We start from the raw sequence: 10,314 nt of genomic DNA on the forward strand, positions 1-10,314 counted from the left end.
CTGCAGTCACTAGCACAGCACAGACAGCTTTAGGAAGGTGATGCTATAGCCCCTGTCAGCATGCAGGCATGGTGCAAGCAAGCTGTAGCTCTACCGCATCTCCCTCTGTAACAGCTCCTGGATGGAACGGGCCACAGAGGGCACTGACACTGTCTTTTGAGCGTCAAAGACCAGCTGTGGGCTGATGCTCTCTGACACAAGCTTTGCACGGCCAGGGGAGCGTGGAGGGCTTTAGTCTGTGCTTGCTGTGCTCATTCTTGTAAAGCCCATCAGCAGGGCATTGTGTATGGACCAGGGAGTGTGTCCAGCCTGCGCTGTGGCGGGGTCCGTAATGGCACAGACCACCGCAGACCCCAGTCTCATCGCCAGCCTGAGCCGCTCCTGTGCTGCGACCCCGCACTGGGGATCAGCAGCCGGCACCAGAGACAGGGCGGGATGTGAGTTTTGAAGCAGGTGCTATTTTGGGTTGTGAGTAGCACAAGCCAACGGGGCTTCGCTACCTGGAAACTTCTAGGCTGCAATCCAAGTTACTAATCAACTTGCCTGGCAAAACTCAGATACCTTCTAAGAATGCATTCATTTTCAAAAACCAGTGCTGAAGCCAAGGTCAAATTTCTGACGCACCCAGACAGTACAGCATGTTGTCTTTTTGTGACAGTCCTTTAAAAAATGATTAAACAAATGTAATAGGCAGGCACGGGCACCAAGGTCCCATCTGTCTGAGGAAGAGTCAGAAGTTAATTTAAGTGACTTCTACAACATGTCGCCTAATTCCAGTGGCAGCAAAGCTAATTAAGATGGAGCTGGTCCAAGAGCACAGTGGTGTGTCAGTGGTATGGAGAAAACACTGCCACAAAGGCACAATCAAATTGCAGTTACGCTAACGAGCCAGTCGGCACCGGGTATTCAGAGCCTGCAAGGAAGTGCTAAGCAACATAATTAACTAGATATCTTGGTGCCATTGATAACTTCATGAATATTTCATACTCTCTTCCCACCAATCTGTACTGACAACTTGTGACACAGAACTAGCTGGAGTAAAATACATTTAATATGCAGTTGCTGTAGCTGTAAATTTATCATCAGACGTTATTTTCTTAAGGCTGCTCCTCCAGGAGCCTGACCAGCTACTCAGCAACTCATCTGAGCTCCACAGGCCAGAGAGCACACGGAGCCCTTCTCTAATGAGTGTTTTAATGGTCCTGGTAACACAGAGCAAGTCAGCAGCATGGGTCTGTAGCCCTCGTTAGGGAATGCTAAATTAGCAGGTCCCTGAGGACGGCAGCTCCAGCTCGAAGGGGTCGTGCCTGGAGAGCAGATGCACCAGTGGCTTCTTTGGCTCTGACAGGAATTAGTTAACTTTGAGCAAAATTTGCTTGCTTTTGTAGGTGGATGATGTGAGGGAGGTTGTGTGTGTGCAGTGTTTGGGGTTGGTTTTTTAATACCTATTTCACTAAACCTCCCCTTTTAAAACCGGCCCATGTGGGGAGGGCAAGGAGCCCAGCCAGGGCTCCACTGCCATGATCTCTCTCTCAGCAATAACGCTACCTAGGAGGTTGCTGCAGCCTTTTCCAGGAAAACCAGCCATGGAAGATGGAGGTATTTGAGGTACTTGGTCTAGAGGCAGTTGCAGGGACCTCCTTTTTACACCAGCCTGAGTTGAACGAACAAATGAAGTCTATATCTGGGTGTTTTACTTCAAACTCCCAGCAAAAGGGAAGCAAAGGCTATTTTACTTGGATAAAATATGTAAGGAGACACTGAAACAGTGAGGAGGGAGGAGACGGGGCGTTGCCTGTGTTGCTGGATGTACGGCAGGAGCCTGTGCACCCCGCTGTGGCAGAGGTAAAACAGGGTCAGTTTGGGGACGAAAGCTGAAAACTTGCTGGGAAAACTTGCCGCAGCTCTGTAGAGGAGAGCACCAGGCGAGCCAAAGGCTCGCTCCGCATTCAGGCTGCTCCCCGGCGCCGGGGCGGGCTGGGAGCCAGCGCGGTTACGGTACCTGCCAGTGATGCAGACGGCCAGGACGGTGGCTGTGGGTGGCAAGGAGCCTGGTAACGCAGTGGCTCCCACCTGCGGGTGTGAGTCAGAGCCCACGGCCTCCGTCTGCGCCTGTCTCGGGGTGCTCCGGCTGCGCTGCCTGCGGTCGTGAGAACCAACACACTCGCAGCGGCACAGCCCCACTGCCCTGGGAGTGAGTAATAGGATAGCTTTTTCATTCCTTTCGTTTGTTTTCATAAGTCTAACATGAGACTGAACTTTGCTTTGGAGGGGCTGTGCCACATCCCCGGGCTCCCTGCTGGCCACGGCTCCCAGGGGGCTGCTGCTGCGGGCAGCATCGGGCATCTCCTCTGGGAAAACAGGACCGTACTTGGCCAGAGAAACACCGAAGCCACAGGGTCCGAGACCCACATGATCGCAGGCAATGACAGGATGGGGGATTTTGGCACCAGCCTCCCAGCGATGGTTTTTTCCTTTGTTTGCCCCCAATCCCAGCTCCAAAAACTGGCGTGCCTGCGACAGGCAGGCTCCAGGTCTGGGAGTCGCATGGAAAAAAACCCCATGACCTTTGAGTAGAGAAGAAGGAATTGCAGCTTCAAATTGAAAGCAAGCTATATGTTTACATAAACTTCTTGTTTTTAAGCCTACCCTGTGATTCAGGGGGAGGGCCTGGGTTAGTGGGAGTGAAAGCAGATATTTTCCTGTCTCGTCTGAGCTCCTGGGTTCATCCGTCCGGTAAACACGCCACAGGAGGTCGGCACATCCCATGCTCACGCCTCTTGCAGCCTGCAGTGGAATAAGTGATAGTGATCTCAGCCCCATCTGGGATGGCTCCAGTATGGCACTGTCACCTCTTTTCCCTCATTGGATTTACACCTGGCGCAAAGGGGCTGGGAGCAGAAAGGATGTGTATGAAGTGAGGAATCCCGGGAGCGCTTGGGGCTCTCTGGCCATGAACCTGGGTGGCTCCATCTAATGCCCCTTTTTCATAGTCTTTGCACTATTCTCACCAATGGTTTAGGGGGCTCAGACGTTAGTTATGTTGTTGTTTCCAGTACAGAAAATGGGTTACTAAGGAACACACAGAGAAAAATTACAATCAAAGAGTTCTGCATCATTGTTTCCCTGTGTGCCTATATCAGAATTGTTGCTGCAGAGGAGTTGATGCTCCTCAGGCTTGGTTGTGGAGCTGGTGAAGGGCTGGTAGGAACTGGTGGCAGGGAGGATGTGGATGGGGTGTCAGAACATCCTTTGGCTGGTGGAGCTGGGGAGTGTTGAATGGGTGACCTGGAGAGGTGGCAGGAGCAAGTTAGAAAATCAGCTGTCAGGGAGGGTCTGCCAGGGCCTGATCCTGCCTCAGGCAAGGCACCGGCTGCCTCATCTCCCGAGGTCCCTTCCAGCCCTGCAGCTCTGTGTTTCTGCACTGTAAATGCTGCTGACACTCCCATATGGCAGCGAGCAGCAGCCATTACCCTGTGCTAAATCAGTGCAGCCCTTTGGCCAGCCGGCACTTGCCGGCAGCGGCACTCATCCAACCCTGGAAAGCGGCTCCCCGCAGCAACGTCCTGCTCCCCCGGCACAACCAGCTTCCCTCAGACTGGCTGTCTCCACCAGCAGAGTTAGGAAACTGTAAATTCCCACAAATTGTATATTCCCAGGGATCTGCGATGTGCTCGCTCGGAAGATGAGCATGGTGTTTTGGGTGGGGGGGTTGGTTGCACGTGAAGGGGAGGGATGCAGCCTTCACAGGGGGTGTCAGCCCTCATGTTTGCAGCATAGCCAGGGACAAGTAGCCTCACACAAGCCTCTCGCATCCACTGGCAGGTTTGGGGGCTTGGGTGAACCACAAATTTGCATTTTACAGCAAAACTGCCAGGGTTGTGTCCTCGCGTGGCAGGGGCCGTGGGGCTCCCCGGGGGCTGCCTTGGCGTGTGGAGGCTGAGCCAGCTGACGGATGGGCACAGCACCAAGCGGGTGGTGTCTGACCAAGCGTGACCCACAGAGACATTGAGATGGGAGCTGGGGACGTGGCTGACAAAGGTGCTTGCATGTTGAAGACAAATTTGAACCATCTCGACTGGCGTGTACTTTGCCTTTCTGTACAAAGCAATCGATTTAAAATTTGCTGCGTGTTTAAGCAGCACTTAATCAGAAGGGCCAAATGTTAATACTATATAATTTATTTCATCTTAGTTAACTTTCAAGCAACACACTGAGGAAGATTATTTTCGCATCTCTCTGTATCACCTGTGCAACAGGAGCAGCAGAAGCAGCATTGCCACATATTTTGGAAATATCTTCTTATATTTTATTCATTTGACTTCATTTTCATCTCTTTAATCATAAAACTATAAAAACAAGATGATATTGCTACCGGTAATTACGTAACAAGCCACTGGGCAAGAAAGAGCACATTTAAAGTTGTGATACAAGGAAAGGATATTTTGGGGGTATTAACGACCTTGACTATTGAAGCTGAGAGAGTGAAACAAATGTATGGGGTTACAATGTATTTAAAATACAGGAGGGAAATAATAAATCAGCTGAATAGTTGTAAGGAAATTGAAAATTGTGGCGAGAGAGTAACAAAACTACACGGAGATTGAAGGACTTATGCCAGTTGCTAAGAATGGTAATGAGAATATGCAATCTGAATAGGTCTAAACTGCCCTTGAAATATCGTTATAACTTATTTGAAAAGACATTTACCATTTGTATGATTTTCCCAAATGTAATACATTTCCTTGCATCTTTGTTCATTCAAAGCGTCTGAAATATGTCTGAAATAAACCCATATTGGAGTTGAAAATAACATAATGTTCTAGGAAATCAAATCAAAAACATTTTTAATCGGTAGGGCTTCCACAGGAAAGTATCACACTGTAGAGACGCTGTAGCTGCATCCAGGTTAATTTTCTTTTCTCTTCTTCCCCCTATAAATAAATGACCAAAGGGGATGAAGAGCATCGATCACTTTACAAAACGAACCATCACAGCAGTGCTCTGCTGAACATCAAAATGCCGAGTATTAACTTTGTTAGTGCTACTTATATCTCTCTTTATCGTAGTTAGCTGTGACCAAATGCCTGGACACAAGCATTACTGTACCTGCTGCCGTTGCCCATGACAGGTGTCAGCACGGTAATTGGGAATGCTGGGGAGGCAGCAGGGAAGCGCAAGAGGCGAAGCGATTTAAGACTTAATCAAAGGGTTATCAAAGTCATTGGGAACCATCACATGGGCTCCCCACAGCCTTTGCAGAGACACAGCCCTTTCACTGTAGCCACATCTGAGCAAGTACAACAGGCGTTATTTAATAAGCTTGAGCAGAGAAACAGAAGAAGAAATTTTCTTTGAAAGTGTGTGCCAATCTCCCAAATACTATTTCCAGCAAAAAGGCCACTTAACAGCTACTGCCACTGCAAACAGAAGGGGAAAATGAAGTCTTCCTCGCCTCTCAATGCCACAGAGCAATGAGTGCCGGTAAACGGTTCTGGAATAGGGGCTCCAGCTTGCTCCATAGCTTGCTCCTTTTATACCTAACGGTATATCCAGACAGGGATAGCTGTGTCTCAGAGATTGTTTCAAGTCACTCACAAGAAACTGGTAGAGTTTATTATAAAAGGTAGTTGCAACCAATATTTTAGTAATGAAAACTTATTTAGAAGGCTTTAGTGTTTTTAATGCAGCCTGCCCAACAAGGTCCTGTATGGGAAGATGTTGCCCCTTCCAAAGAAGGCGCAGGTTGCTTCTTTTTAACGACTACTCCTTTTTGTGTGCGTAAAGTCCACACGTTTAGCTGGCTGTGAAGAAGCAGAGGACCAGAAAAGAAAGTGAAAATAAAGGCAAACAGAGATAGTTGCGTTTGCTACTATCCAAATGAGTGGTGGTTATTTTTTTTTTTCCTTTCTTAAAGATTCAATGCACAAAAGTCAGGAAAATCAAACTTATGGTTCCCCCAACAGCCATAACTCTGCTCCTGGCAGAGAAAGAGCAAGACATAAATATACCCTCATACCCAGCAGTACATGCGACATACGTGCAAGGAGGTAACTTATGGGTGCTACGGGAACCGTGATTTTGAATGTCTTGACTTGTGAGTTTAATTTCTCAAGTCCAATATTCTGGGTAGTTTCTTTCTTTCCTTTTTGCACCCTGTAGTTAGAAAATGTATTACATCTCTTGCTCACCTTTATGTTGGCACAGCAGTTTGGGTCCTGCAACTGGCTGAAGGCTCTGTTCCTCATGAAAAGGTGATCACACTTATTCATAGATTTTTAAGGCTGGGCCCATCTTTCTTTGTATCACAAAGCTTTAGGCTGATCTGTCTCATTTGCCTCTAAAATGAAAGGTGAGACAGGGCAGCACGTGTCATTAGTAATCTGCAAGGGAGCCTTTGATGGCCTTAAATGCATGTTCCCTAGACGTGTGTGTGTGTGCTGCACCTGGACCGACCCATGTGTGGGCACGTGTGTTGACGATCCTCCATCAGCTGGGTGCCTACGTGTGGGTGAATCAAAAGGCGTAATGGGAGGTCACGGTGCCTGCTTGCTTTAAATTTTAGCACATGTACCTTCGGCGGAGCAGAGCTGGCTTTAGTTATGTCCCACCAATTTGCTCTGTCATCGTCATGACAATAAATTTGCACATCTCTTTTAAACTCCTACTTTATTTTCCCTTGTGAGGCTTTCAGACATTTGGAAGATTTTCACTAAGTGTCATTAAAAGAGAAAGTCTACTGTGCTTTGCATTTCAATTGGACTTGATATCCTAAGGAGTTCGTGTTGAAGACTCTCCATAAATTCCTCACAGAGTTACCCTGTTCTCCTACTAGTAAAACTGATCTACCATTAAAATAATTTTCACAGAAATTACCATTAAAAAACTAGTATAAAATAATGACTGCCTGGCTGTCCTTTAAAATAAATTTGTTAAACTGTTAGGCAAACTTGTCAGCCCTGGGTACAAAATCTGCTGTCTCCCTTTCGGCTGTCGGCGTCTCGTGCCGAGGAGGGCAATGGGAGGAGGATGAAATCCAGGGCGGAGGCTGCTCAGCGGCTGGGGTCTAAGTAGGATTTTGCAGACCTGTTTTGGCAGCCCCATGGTACATAAGCGGTAATTCTGACCACGCAGTAGGTGAATATGTAAGAAGGCAGAGTAATACCCTAAATGCCTCAATTATTTCCTTCTGCTCTTGTTCAGATTACCAGGTGAGTCTCTCCTGTGGATAACTAGATATATTCTGGTTGGGGAGGTAAAACTCAAGCTCATACTGCATCTAAGGAAACATCTGCATTATTCTATCAGGTTGAAGTTTGTCTTTTTTTATTTGTTTATGGTTTCAGGACTGCTTCAGCCACCTCTCTGCTGCATATCCACTTCTAGCCAGAGCCAAACAGAGGTTACAGAACTTTTGCGTTGACGTGTGTGTCGAAAAAAGCCTAAGTTTCAGTTGAAGCTGAAAGCTCTTTAATTACATTAAAATTCATCCCTGAGAAGACCAGTGTCTCAGATCCACATGTTTAAGTGCTTTGCTAACTAGAGAGAGGTTCAGATATGCTCTTAAAGGCTGTGCTGATTTGCAAGCAGAGTTTGTAAAGTTGAGCTTGTTTTATATCACCATGTTAAAACTACATCCCAATGGCAGGCCATCTTTTAGATATCCTGCCCGACTGCAAATCTTCAGTGCCAAACTCCGTGAATATTTAACCGTGCCAGGCTTACTGAAGGCCTACGTAAGAAGGAATAATGTGGTGTAAATAAGCTCCATCTGACTTTTTTTTGCAACTCTTTGTGCAAATCTAACATGCAAGTCAGGTGTCACAGTAGCTGTTGGAAATATGTAATGCTGACAGTATTTGGTAATAAAATAATAATCGCTGCGTGTATCTCTGATGGAAAGAGATTCACGTCCTTTTGAATCCCTAATTGTGTGCCACACTACATTAGAGACAGATAGTTCATTGTCTCCACCTTTCAGAGACGGGAAATTCAGAGCAATACGCAAGACGTTCCAGAAATAAGCCAGTTTAATGAAGCAGCAAATTAGACCCTTCTATCTCTTTATTTAACATGTAGTCCCTTGAATTTATCAGAGTTCATTACAGAGGTGCAAAATAGAAAAGAAGCTGCAAAATTCATTTGTGATTAGAGCTAATGATTTTGAAAATGGCTTTTCATATTTTTCTAGATAACGGCTATTATTTATTATTAAATTTATGTCACGTTTGCTCTAATGAAATTACATTCTCTCCTTTCCCTTGTTTCTATTGTTTATGGCTTGGGTTTTATAAGAGGAAGAATCATAACGATGCTATACATTTCTTGCCAGCGACAGTGCCTTTGACATGGCTTCTGATGACTTACTCCTGTGACTCACGTCAGAAGAATGGTTTTAAAATTTCCTTCCCAACTGAATCCTTCTATAACACTAGACAGATAATGAATCCAAGTGGATGCACTGATGCCTTTTCCCCCCATAATTTCAATTTCAGACATGGACTGAGTAATGGACTCAAGGCTGTAAAGTTAAGGGAGGAAAAAAAACCATTTAAATAGCAAAATAAAAACATTAGGAGCTCCTGCCTGTTTCCAAGGTCTGCTCTCCATCCTGCTCCTGGCAGGCGAATAGGTGCAAACTGAGAGAGGTCTATGTCCGCCCCTGCTGCACATCCCAGCACATCCCTGACAGCGCTAATCCTGCTCAGGGCTGAAAGGAGGGAATTGGGGGATGGTGGCATTAATTTTACTGTTGTTTGTCAAATATTGTCGTATGTGGGGGTACGGGAGCCAGCATCGAGCACCCGGCTGCAGCTGGAGGTACAATGGGGGCCCCTTGTGAGTCTCCTTGCAGTGCATAAGAAGCTATAGCAGGTTTCCTGATTTTGTTGGTTTCGTCTTTGGTGCTATCACAGCTGCCTGAAGGAAGGCTTGTGTCTTGATACGAGTTTGATAAAGCACTTTTACAATGCTTAATAGTAATCAGAGTTGCTTAAGATAATGTATCGTCAGCCCGTTAGTTCACTTACCCGTGCAATATCTTTTCTCTGCTTTCTTTAATATTTGCCTATATTACTAATGGTTAGTGGTCCTTATTCTAGAATACCAGACGTGGAATCACCATTTCTGACGTAGGATGTTAAGTGAGCTGCTTGTGTTATTTTTGAAAAGGATCTCCTGAAATGTTATTTTAATGACTAATATTACTTCGCTCTGTTCTTTCTTTCCAGCCTCTCTCTCGTAGCAGTGTTTCTTCTTTTTCTTCTTAATGTGACGAAACCTGAGTAAGAATGGGAAAAATTCATTCGTAATGTGGCCAGTCCTGTGGTGTCAAGAGGAGAAAGTTTGTGGTTGTTATTTCCTCCTATGGGGAGTTTGTGGATGACCATTTCAGCTTTGAGAGAAACAGTTTCTTTGGCAGCCCACGTGCAGTCTCTGGGCAAACAAGCCCAAAATTTCCCCAAGTTTACTCTGTTAACCAGCAGTGCCCTGGGTCAGACGGCTGCTCCGTCCCTGGGAGATGAGGGATTACAGCATCCATTCTGCAGGCTCTTTCTGGCTGGGTTTCTGACGAACTCAGAGATCGGTGCTTGTGCTTTTCTGCCTCTAATTCTCTTTGCACAAAGGATACACAGGGTTCCCATGCCAGATACATGACAGAGTGACCTTGCTTGTAAGTTTGTTGAATACATGACTAGGAATCAGCTGTAGCAATCTCCCCACAGAGCTCAAGCAACACAAGGCAAAACTCATTATTCAATTCCTTATTTCATGCTTTGGAAACAAGAGCAACCACCTTAGCACTTCCTCTTCTTACAGCCACGCGGTTTCCGTCAGTCTTTTCAACTCATAATGAGATTTAGTGTTGGAGGGAGATGGTTGTGCCAGAAAGACCAAGACGGGACCTTTCTGATGAAAAAAAAAAAGCATTGAATTTTGTAGCAAAGCTCTGTTTCTGTATGGAAGAACAAAGCTAACGCCACCTTTGTAAAGGTCTTAGGCGTTTTCCCCCGACTCCTGCTACATCAGGAATATGTTTGTGGAAAGTCTATGAGATCTTACTGAGCGAACTTGCCAGAGATTGGCTTTACGCCAAAAGAAACTTCATCCCATGGATGCCTGCAGCAGCCTCGGTTAACTAATGGATTAGGTTGGGCTGGCGACGCTGGGAACACGCAGCTATTCTCCTTCCCTGCGTCACCGGGTAGAATTGCTGCTGCCAACAGGCCGGCAGAGAGGAAAGGCTTTTTTCGGAGTGATTGGTATCATATCGCAAAGTGAAAAGAGCAAAAAAAACCTCTGCGGCTGTGCACC

This window comes from Phalacrocorax aristotelis, chromosome 6, assembly GCF_949628215.1.
Source record: "Phalacrocorax aristotelis chromosome 6, bGulAri2.1, whole genome shotgun sequence".
Taxonomy (NCBI): Eukaryota; Metazoa; Chordata; class Aves; order Suliformes; family Phalacrocoracidae; genus Phalacrocorax; species Phalacrocorax aristotelis.